This window comes from Podarcis pityusensis (genome assembly GCF_964106645.2).
Source record: "Podarcis pityusensis genome assembly, chromosome: 4".
In the NCBI taxonomy this organism is placed as follows: domain Eukaryota; kingdom Metazoa; phylum Chordata; class Lepidosauria; order Squamata; family Lacertidae; genus Podarcis; species Podarcis pityusensis.
In genome coordinates this window covers 77478059-77490485 of record NC_138027.1, presented here as the reverse complement: position 1 = coordinate 77490485, position 12427 = coordinate 77478059, and positions in this window count along the sequence as shown.

The following is a 12427-nucleotide window of genomic DNA, read 5'->3' as shown; positions in this document are numbered from 1 at the left end:
ACCTCTGGAAGCTACACCAGAATGTTAGAGGACCCTCTATGGTTTTTTCTGGACCGGTGTAGCAAAATGATCTCAGGTCAGAATGGAATGGAATGGAAAATCCAAAATGCATATGTACAGAATCACATAGCATGGCATTCTTACAATCAGCATTACTCATAATAAGTATGAGCTTTATCTTGAAGGTCACTGCAGTTTGTTTAGTTCTCCAGCAGCAGTTTAAGGATTTGTAATACAAACCTATCTATCTATCTATCTATCTATCTATCTAACCTAAAGACCTTGGCTTTCACTCTTATGCTTTCTACACTTTAGGCAATGCAACAGTAATGTCTCCGATACCCAGTCAGAATAATTTTGAATGAAAACTGCCTATTTTTCCTGTGAAATATTTGGACATACTGCCCAACCATAGTAATTATAAAATATATGTGTGTATAAAAATAGATGTGGATAACTCCATCAGAACCCGTTTCTTATCCATTATGTATATAAAGGAAACATGAAATTAATATTTTCTGTATTCAGTATTATTTGCTGTACATTCCTTCCCTGCAGTCTTTTGCTGCTGAAAAATTTGTGATGGCTTTCTAACTCCTGATGTTAATCAAGTGTGTGTGTGTGTGTGTGTGTGTGTGTGTGTGTGTGTAAAATCAGGCATTTTATGCAGCTCTACAAGATGCTTTCCACACAGTTTGTTCTGAAATATTATACACATCTCATTTCTTAGACTGATTATATGCTTATTATTTGAGGTTATACTGACAGAGAAATAGCTTTCTCAATGGAACCGTAAAACAGCTGATTACTTCCTGAAGTACCTCTTTAAATAAGAGCCCTCCCAATAAAATACCTTTAACAAATTCCTTTAATCTTGGAATACAGCTTTTAATCACCTTCAAGAGCTGATGCTGTAGCCTCCGAAAGGGCAAAAATGACCGTCTCTAGACTGATATATCTTTTGAGCTTTAAAACTAATGTTTTTCTGGTGTCTTGCTTTAATTCATCACCTGTAATTAAAATAGATTTATTTGCATTCTTTCTTGATTTGGAGTGGGAGACTTGAAGGTGTGTGCTTCACCCCCCACGATGTTGATATGTAATCCTGCTCATATCTATAACAGTAAACAAATAGATCTCAGTGGTTTAGTTGTTGGAAAGTCAAGGCACACTAGTCCACATGATAATATTCTCTACATTCACAAAGCACAAGGGCTACCTCCTCTTCCTCCTTCATTTAAAAATAATGTTTAACTAGATTTTGGATCAGTTTTAGGGATAAATTGTATCATGTGAGTACCTCTCCAAATAATGGATTTCTGATTCTCCACCCTCCTTATAACTGCAAGCCACCCAAGGCCACACAACAGCATATTGACTGATGCCTAATTTCCCCCCTCAGACTACCAGACATCCTGGGAATCTGTGTTTGCTGAAATAATGGCATTGGTTCTTAGGTGATGGCATTGGTTCTTAGCCCTCCAATTCTCCTCTGAAAATATAATACAGCGGTACCTCGAGTTATATATGCTTCAGGTTACATATGATTCAGATTACATACCCCACTAACCCAGAAATAGTGCTTCAGGTTAAGAACTTTGCTTCAGGATAAGAACAGAAATTGGGCTCCGGCGGCGTGGCAGCAGCAGGAGGCCCCATAGGCTAAAGTGGTGCTTCACGTTAAGAACAGTTTCAGGTTAAGAGCGGACCTCCGGAACGAATTAAGTACTTAACCCGAGGTACCACTGTAATTAAAAAATGTCTGAGGATATTTCAGGGAAGAGTTGGTCTGCAAGGGAAATTGTTCCTTTTCTCAATGTGTTGGGAGTTTTGAAGATGTATGGTAACTCCTTCCATGATGTTACCAATTATGCACTTAATTTATTAGATTTATATCCCATCTTTTCTCCAAAAAGGTCAAAGGAGCATACATGATTCTGCCCCCCCCCATTTCACCCTCACAACAAACCATGAGATAGGCTAAGCTGAGAGACAGCAACTGGTCCAAGAGTCACATACCCCTCAACTGCCCCGGAGAAAATGGGACATCCCATTTTTTCTCGTGAGAGGACAGTGGCGAAAATGGGTGTCGTGATCTCACACAATTTCAGGCTGCACTTTTTTCGGGCACAGTGGTCCAAATCATGTGTTTTGGGGTGCCGCATAAGATTGCTGTCCTGAAAAAAAAATGGGCATAAAGCACAATCCTACCAGAATAAAATAATAGAAGCAGAGATATAGTCTAAGTCTTGGATTCCTTTCTAAGCATGAAATATGTAACGGTGCTGGAACATAAACTGAGCAATCATCTAAATCAAGGGTAGTCAATGTGGTGCCCTCCAAATGTTGTGTAGAGTCCAACTCCCATCAGCCCACGATTGTGGATGATGGGAGTTGTAGTCTACAACATCTGAAGAGCCCCATATTGACTACCTCTGACCGAAGTGATTGCAAATAATAAGTCACAAAAAGTGCACCCTCATCACTGGTGAATTAGCATTATCATCTTCTGCTAAACAAGAATAGTTTCCAACATGTGCAACCACATGTATAATAGAATCTTCCTATTCTAGAAGTTGACACCTAGTCAACAGATTCTATAGGCCCTGAGTTGGGGGGCGGAATTCAATGGCACCCCCCTTATATCAATTTAAACACTGTTTACAATAAGCCATTATCATTAATTTGGTGCAAGAGCATCTGGAATGCTGACTGAGGGATTATTCACACTACACTGGAAATTTCTTGATGGGGTTTTCTCTGACAGTGGTGGCCAGATGGTACATGATTTGGTTCTACCAGGGGAAATTTCCACTCTCTTTCCCCTGCAATTGTCATAAACATTGTAGTAGAGAGGAGGCCCACAGCTGTTCTAAGAATCATAGGATTCAGTTTCTCTTATCTTCCTACATGACCCTTCTCCTGGTGAATCATGGGTAGTTTGAAGGGGGTTTTTTTATTTGACATTGTCACTTTTGTCATATCTTTCGGCTGGTAAGCAACATCCCCTTTAGAACAGTGGAACCAATTAGTTGTTGACTCTTCTTGACCCAGCTTCAGCATTGAGGGTCTCCTGAAATAACCTCTTGAACTATGCAAACTCTTCTGCTGTTGGAGGCCTACAGATGTACAACAAAATGGATTGAGAAACAGGAGCCAGGAAGAATTTGATATCTTGCTCATTTGTGCGTGGTGTTCTGGAGAGTCTAGCTTTTGAACCATAGGGCGGTGTCATTTTCTGCCAAGGTGTCCTCTGGTATCTGGAGGTGGAGCAATATCATGGAGGGTGACTCTCATGAAAGTACAGTATATACTATTCTGAGTACATGTGCTTCTGTCTCTCATTGACCCTGTTATTGTACGTAGGTCATGATGATGGACATGGCTTTTCAACCAGTCATTCACTTTTTGACAAAAGTAGAAGTCACAGCACTCACCAGGTTATTGCTAGGCTGGTGGAAGATTTCTACTTTATATTGTTACTAGAAATGGTAGAAGAATCCACAAAACTCCCCTGATTTGATCTAGGTGACCACTTCTTATTTATTTAACAAAAATTAACATGACCCACATAGGACCATGAGTCTGTTAGGATATAGGTCTATTCCACCTTAAAAGGAGCAGGCATGACTGGTGTATCACATGCCTGTTTACTTCCAGCTCTTGCTGGGAACTTCTGTTTGTATATAGCTTTTGTATTCTGGCTGTTTTCCTGGACACTTAGGCAAGCAGTCATGTTTTTCCTTTGTTCTGAACTACGTTGAATAAAGCTGTAAATATGCTCTCTCTCTGTCTGCATCTTTCGTTGTGGAGACTCTGCAGAAAGGGTTTGCATGGGTCTTGGAATGTCTCTGAGGCTTGTGTCGCTAATTGACTGATGCTGTTCCACGGGAGACCGGTGATCGTCCAGAGACAACTGGGGGCCTGCCTGATGCCTCCATCTCCCTGGCAGTATCCCATCAGAGTTCACTTCACTTCACTTTAGAAGTCACAGTCCTGCACATAACTTTTTGAGATGGTCCAAGGCGCCAGCATTTTCCAAGTCTTTTCTTTTTCAAGTTTTCCTTTCAGAAAGCTTCAGAATAAGTCATCCAGCCACACACAGCCTAGAGTGGATACAGCACAGGTTTTCTTGCCCACTTTGCATAGGGTAGAGCAAATCCCCCTGGGAGCAATTTTTAATGACATCTCATTGCTCTCAAAGGGAATTGTACCCAGGGGGCGGGGGAACATGGCTGTTGGACCTATGTCTTTAGTGACTGCTAGCTACTTGGCAAATGATTTCTAGACACGTGTATTTTTAGTCATGGAAAGCGTTCTTCTTTCTTCCTGTTGCTGTTCCCGAACTGATTTTTAGGCCAGCCTAACTCATTCTTTAGTCCAAAGTGCGGTGCTAATAAGTTCTGTTGCAACTCTTTATGTAGAGGTGAAATCTACTGAACCAGCAGAGGCTAGTCATTCAGTCCTGGTGTTTGAAAGTTCATTTTCTCCCATTATCCCAGACATCGGACTGTGGTGGGCTCCCCTGCCCATTATGCCCCTGTAGCTTGCAGGCTTCCACATTATTTCAACTGTCTGGGACACTTAATGGGGAAGCAGCTGGCAAGAACGTGAAATGCATCTTTGTTGAAACCAGACATGAGCTGTGAAGCTTCAGTCTTGTACCCACTTACCCTAGAGTAAACCCATTGACTTCTGAGCAGTGGCGTAGCGTGGGGGGTGCCAGGGGGGCCGGCCGCACCGGGCGCAACATGGGCGGGGGGCGCGCTCGCACTAGCAGCTCTCTGCCCCTACTAAAATCCACGGGTTAGGGAGCCCGCGCTCGCTTGGCTTGGCGAGGAGGTCGCGGAAGGGGGAGAGCGAAGCCTTCTGCCGCGGGCAAAAAAAGGAGAGGAAGCCGGGTGGGCGGGCGGGCGGGCTGGCTGGCGGGGGTCTGGCTGCGCCTGCTGCTGCCGGTGCAGGGCAAGGCAAGCAGAGCGAGGAGGAGAGAGAGGGGAAGGGGGGGGGGAAGCAGCTAGGAAACGCTGCGGTGTGGAGGAGGAATCAATTAAGGAGAGAAAGCGAAAAGCCTTGGAGAAAGGGAAAAAAGGAAAGAAAAGAGGCAGCTCCAGGAGAGCGCGGGGGAAAGAGAAGCCTCGCTGCTGCTGCTGCTTGGGAGAGTAAATTACTGTACTTGCCTTGCCCCGGGTTAGGGGGCGCAAATTATTTGCCTTGCCCCGGGTTAGGGGGCGCAAATTACTTGCCTTGCCCCGGGTGCTGATAACCCACGCTACGCCGCTGCTTCTGAGTAATGCTGCACTGAAAGACATTTGTTTTCAGTCAGGGGGTTTGATTTCAAGCTTACTTCAACCATATCTATGCATCACTCTGGACCGTACAATTCCTTATATTATGTTTCACTCTATATCCCCCCTCATCCATTTTCTAACTTCTACCTTTGAGCATATGTGTGTGTTCGGGTTAAATGAAGAGAACCTTTGCAAATAATAAAATCAATGCATAAAAACAAAACATATTCATAGTATTGGACCGGCTCTATTTTAAGGATTAAATATCTTGATTTTTCTTCTTTCTTTTTGCATTCATTTAAATTTTATACTTTGCTTTTTCATTTTGTTAAAAATGAATTGGGGGTAGATTTTGTTTTTGTTTTTTTAAAACGAAGTTCTTACTTCAGCCAGGTCACGTGACACGGAGAATAAGATACATATTGTCAGAACAATCAGAAGTCTGCACCCTGGTAAACAAATTCAGGGTTTTATTGTGTGGTGTTTTATGTTATTTCATTTTAGGTAATATTCCTATTGTGATTTTCTTTTTCACCATGCCAAGGTTTATAATTTTTTGTTGCTGTTTGTCACATTTTGATATATATAAATGCATGGCTATTACAAGGGAGATGCAAAAAATTGCTTTGCTTCCAGATGTAAATCAGCTGTATTCACACATTTCAGAGAACATTCCATTTTCATTTCTGGTATACATTAGCCGACCTCCGCAAGTCCAATTTTATTTAGAGTTACTTTGAAGAGGATTTTGAAGTGTCAAAGCAAAGAAATCCAGGGTAGGCCCATTGCAGTTGCTGTTTCTGTTTCCTAGTGAGATGTTGTCCAATAGGACCCTGTTACCACAGGGGCATGAAGGATGCTTCTTACAGTATTTCCTGCCAGGAATGGGTACCAAAGGGGGAAGGAAGTACAACTCTCTTTTATTCCTTTTAGCCCTATCAGTACTGGACTGTAGGGAAGGGCCATAGCTCAGTGCTAGAGCACACGCACCTGTGAGATGTTGCAAAAATATTTGTTCCCAAACTTCCTCTCCTTCACCTTCTTCCCCCCTCAACACTTATATCCAAAAATGTGTACTAATCTTGAGAGCTGGTGAGTGCCAGTATGTATCATCCATAAAAGTGCCAATTTCACACTGATTCATTCCAAAGTACTCCAACTGGAGAACAGCCTTTACCAAAGGTGTCATGGACTTTGAAGATGCTCAAACTCAGGACGAAAGGGGAAAACGTGCTAAGAGGAAGGCACGCTTGGCAAACCCTCACCATGATCAACTCCTGCCCAGAAACCTAGGTCCCCACAGTGAAAGGACATGTGGATCCAGAATTGGCCTCCACAGTCACTTACAGACTCACAGTTAAGACTGTGTTCATGGAAGACAATCTTACTTGGCTACGAGTGATCACCAAAGAATCCGTTAAAAGTGCTAATTTCACACTTCTTTTGACTGGCTCATTCCAAAGTACATATGGGACCTGCCACAAAAATGTCCTGTGTTTCAGCCAGCCAGTCTATCCCTTTTCCAGAACACTCTTTTGTCTTCTTCTTTCTCATCCATTTTTCAGTTCCCTCCCTCCAATAACCAGGCAACATTTTGTGCTCACTAAGCGCGCTCCGAGGCTGTTTTGGAGTGTCTCCCCCTTAGGTTCTCCCCTCCCAAATAATATTCTGTTCAGACTTCTACAAACCATGGGGCACTCCCGAACCTGCAGACACCTCCCTCATGTGGAAGGTTGGTGCCATTTTGAGCAAGGATCCACACTGAGTGAATGAGTTTGCTGTTAGTATGTAAGAACCCTAGAATTACGTACATTCAAAGAGAGAATGAAGTCATATCCTATTCCTTCTCGTTTAGAGGATGCCACTGGAATGGAAAAAGGGTATTTGTGATCTGGCAATAGTTTATGTGGTTTATCTCAGTCAAGCATGCTGTGAGACCCTCTTCATATGAATTTTGGTTTCTCATTCTTCTGGTATGTACATACAAAGGCTGGAACATATATTGCCCTTCTTCAATAGTCTGCATTTTCCTCCAGTTGACAAATATGGCCATTATTCCACTTACCTTGTAATAAGAAAATAGCCAGCAGGCTTTAAGTTGAGCAGCAAGTAAGATGAACACCTTCACAGTGGTAAATACAATCCATTGAAGAGGCTGAGGCAATCTGAGGAATAGCATCATTGCAGAGGACACAATTTGGCCAGGATCCTACTCTCTACCATGGGAGGATAAAAAGTCACTACAAACACTAATCATTCAGTATTTCCCTAAGAACAGGCAAACATACAAATTGTTAGCACTGAGAAATAATGTTTCCTACATAACTCAGCTTGGGGCAGAGGCTGAATAGTGTCATACCTTTCTGTATTTCCTTAGGGGAAATAATTTGTTTGGAATAATGCATGGATTCTTTAGTAGAGAAAGTACCTGAATGTGGCCTCCTATGTAATTAAAGTGATTATGCATTTTTCTGAGATTCTTGAGCATTATTCCAGAAAGTGGGGGAAGAAGGTGAATAAAACAGGTTTTGGGGAATTCCACAATGTTTTTCCTTTTGCCCTATACCTTTTCATATTCTCCACTTTCAATATTAGGCTCCCACTATTAGCAATGCAACATCACCAGTAAGCTATTTCCACCTCTCCTGAAAATTCTGATAACAATAATGATGCTGTTTCTATTTGGGAAACTCTGTTGTCTTCAATAATATTGCTTATAATTGACCCCATCATAGGTGAAAGCAGGAAGTGAAAATGCAGGTACCTCTTTCTGAAATGTCATTGAAAATCACATTCTTACTAAAAAGGAATGCATTTCAATTATGAATTTTTGAGATATAGCTATATATTTAGAGAGCCTAATCTGCCCAAACACCATTTGCAGTCAATATATGCCATAAGTGCCAGCTGATTCTGAAACTGAGGACAAACGTAGTTAAACTTGTAAATGTCATTCGCTATATCTCGTTTAATAAGATGACCCTTTTCTTGTCTCTCATTTTAAACTATTGGTTGTGCTTCTCTCCATTCAGAATTAGAGCAAACACAAAAGCACAGCAGTAATCTTAATTTCTGAGCCTTGTTGAAACTCTAAACACACATATCTGACAGATACAACCGAGATTAATGAGCCATGACCAGAAGTTTGATTTTTCTGTCAAGTGCTCCCATCCGTTTTTAATAAACAGAGGAACAACATAAACTCCAGAACTTGCTCTTTGCTGTTTAAGCAAAGCAGGTTCCTTTATAGCTATATGTCAAAGCTCTGTTATGGCTCTGGCACCCAGATCCTAAAAATATGCATAGCTGCCACAGTGCATCAATATAGCTACATCATCATTCTGTTAAAAGGCAGTGGAGCAGTTCTGTCTTCCCACGTTATGTCAGTTTCATTCCAACCGGTAGCTGTAACCGGATTCAAAGGCCATTATAGCCCTCTTCAGGCGCTACCATTAAGAAAACATATGAGGAGGGCAGTGGAAACTAACACGCTAGCTCTGTCCCCCTGCCCTTGTTGTTTTCATTGTCCACCAACCCAAGGAGTGCAACAATCTGAAGAGGAGAGCTTTCCTTCCACCTGGAGGCTGGCTTTGCATTTAAGAATCCTGGTTTTCCCGGGTTCCAAATCACATAAAGGTAAAGGGACCCCCGACCATTAGGTCCAGTCGTGGCCGACTCTGGGGTTGCGGCACTCATCTCGCTTTATTGGCCGAGGGAGCCAGCGTACAGCTTCCGGGTCATGTGACCAGCATGACTAAGCCGCTTCTGGTGAACCAGAGCAGCGCACGGAAACGCCATTTACCTTCCCACCGGAGCGGTACCTATTTATCTACTTGCACTTTGACGTGCTTTCGAACTGCTAGGTGGGCAGGAGCTGGGACAGAGCAATGGGAGCTCACTCCATCGCGGGGATTCGAACCGCCAACCTTCTGATTGGCAAGTCCTAGGCTCTGTGGTTTAACCCACAGTGCCACCCGCGTCCCAAATCACATAGTGAATCCCAAAAAATCCAGGACACTCCCCACTTCAGACAGTTCTCATGTTGCCATCCTCCACACACAGGCCAAATACAGAGCCCAGATTGCTTCCTGTGGGGAGAGGTGTTCCTTGAGGTATTAGGGCCCTGAGCTGCCTACGCCTGTATAGGTCAAAAACAGCATTTTGAACTGAGCTTGGAAACTAATCTGTAGGCAGTGCAGTCATGCCAGATTTGGCTTTACATGCTAAGAATGTCTTGCCATGTTCAGGAATCTGAATATTGCATCAGATGCTGTTTCCAAGCCATCTTCAAAGGCAGCCCCATGTATAACACATTGCAGTAATCTAACTTAGTGGTTACCAGAGCACATACAACAGACGTTAGGCTGTCCCTGTCAAGAGAGGGCTGCAGCTAGGGCACCAGTCAAAGTTAATGGAAGGCAATCCATGCCACTGAGGCCACCGGAGCTTCAAGTGACAGTAATGGCTCCAGAAGCACCCTCACAACTTGGCCAGACTTGAACCCTCTCTGAAGGAACAGGTTTGCAGTTTGAGCCATCGCTGTCACTGAGACACAACCAGAATATTGTCAGGCCCTAGTTTTTTACTGACAGAGAAACAATTCATTATGTTTTGCCATTTGAGTGACCATTGCATCCAGTAACTGCCATTCTACTGGTATGACTCATAGGACTGGGCCTTAAGCCACTCTGTTTCCCCTCATCTAGTCTGTTTGGGGATACTTTGGCAATACTGTACTATCTTTTTCTGTCTTCAGTTTGGCCCAGGCCTCTTCAGAAATGATGCTGTTTTTAAAAAAACATTTCCTGTATCTGTAAGTGGAATTAAAAGCTACATTGATTGGAATGCATATACAGTTTCAAAATGGCTTTCCTCCATTTTTCTCGATCACATTAATAATGTTCACCGTATGATGTATTATAGACTAAAAGCCATTTCTTAGCATTATATATATATATATATATATATATATATATATATACACACACCGTATTTTTCCGTGTATAACACGCCTCTGTGTATAAGATGCCCCCTATTTTGGGGGACTCAAATTTAAGAAAATGGGGGGAGATGACCCAGAGTTGTTGAGCTTTTTGGGGGGAGGATTGCACACAGGGTTGTTGAGCATTTCTTGGGGGGGGGGATGCAGAAAATCACTAACCCAAATCACAAACCCTGACAATCGCTAGCATCGCCGAAGCCAACATGCATCTGCCCGATCACGAACAGCAAACGGGAAACGCAAGCCCAATCACTGAAGCAGCAGCAAATCCAGAGCAACACTTGCCGCAGCAACCAATCACCCACCAAATTTCTGCAGCACCAGCCAATCAAAAGCAGCACTTTACGCAACCACCAATCACCCACAAAATCGCCACTGACAAGCTCCTGATCGCTGCTGCAACCAATCACCCATCCCCACCACACACTATCCGTGTATAAGACGACCCCCATTTTTGAACATTATTTTACAGTAAAAAAAGGTCGTCTTATACACAGAAAAGTACGGTATATCCAAATAGATCTATCCTAAACACGTTGCACAGAAGCAAGTTCATTTGATTACAGTTCACCTTATTTCCAAGTAAGAATGAAAAGAGCTGCAAACTTAGGGGATACTGGGGGCCCATTCTCTCATATGTGTGGTGTTGTGTGTGTGTGCGCGCACACACACACACACACACACACTGCTTCCACAGCAGTGCATCTCTTTCCCCCACTAATGTCTCCTCCACTCACAGAGTTACGTGCAGGCCTAAAGTTGCGTAAATGTGCATCGATCTGAGCCCATGCATTGCTATGCACGGGGCAGAGACTGGAACGTCCCCTACAGCTAATACATACATTACTGAGATCCAGTGTGGTGTAATGGTTAGCATGTCAAATCCCCACTTGGCCATGAAGCTCGATAGGTGCCCGTGGGCCTTATTGCCTCTCTGCCTCAACTACTTTGCAGGGTTGTTGCGGGGCTTAAATAAGGAGGCGGAGAACAATGTATGCCACCTCGAGCTCCTTAGAGAAGGTGGTATAAATGCCGCAAATAAATAAATAATGGCAGGGATGCGGAACAGGTGGCCCTTTTGACGCTATTGGACTCTCCTGGGAAAGGTTGTAGTTCAATGGCAGAGCATTCACTTCTTACGCAGAAGGACCCAGGTTCCATCCGCAATCTCTCCCAGTAAAAGTAGGACTAGGAAAGACCCAGTCTCTGAAATTCTGGAGAGCCACAACCAGTCAGGCTTCCTCAACCTCAGCCCTCCAGATGTTTTGAGACTACAATTCCCATCATCCCTGACCACTGGTCCTGCTAGCTAGGGATGATGGGAGTTGTAGGCCAAAAACATCTGGAGGGCCGAGGTTGAGAAAGCCTGGTGTAAAGAATACTGAACTAGATGGACTAATGGTCTGAGTGTGTGAGACAACTTCCTTTGTTCTTATTGCCCAGGTTGGCTGGGGTTAATTGGAGTCAGAGTTGAACAACATTTGTAGGGCCAGAGGTTCCCCTTCCTTGCATTTGGGCATAATTGCTCCTCTCTTTTTTTCTTTTTCTTTTTAGCCCAATAGAAATGCCTAAAGCCAAACAGTATTCCCTGTGTTTTATTTTTTCCTTGACTTGAATATACATTTTTTACTTCCAAGTACAAGGGATTGGGAAGCAGGCAAGAAGAAAGCCAAAGCGGTTTATTGCAACATCATGAGATTCTTTGTTCTTGCGTGTCGTTTCTTACATTACATTTATTCCCCTGAAAAATGCAACACAAACACATTTGAGCTAATCTGAAATTAATGTTCGAGTGACTTTATACTACTGAAACACGAAGCATTTCCTTCTCATTCTCTTTCCTTTTCACCCACTTCCTCAAAAGATGAAAGGAGCTGAAAACAAAACAGAAGATTATCGCAGGGCATTTGACACCCCGGGGATTTGCAAGAAAGAAACCAAGATGCCATAAATCTTACTGACCACTGAATGTCACTGTTTCCCCATACTTGCAGAGGTGGGAGGGAATTTACCTGGTAATGTAAAACAGTGTTCTTAAGGTAGAAAGTTTTGGTAAGCCTGTGTGCAAAGAGATTGAGAGAGGGAGAGAAAGGGGGGGGGGACCCAATTTTTGCCCAGATTCTCAAGCTTTGAAATT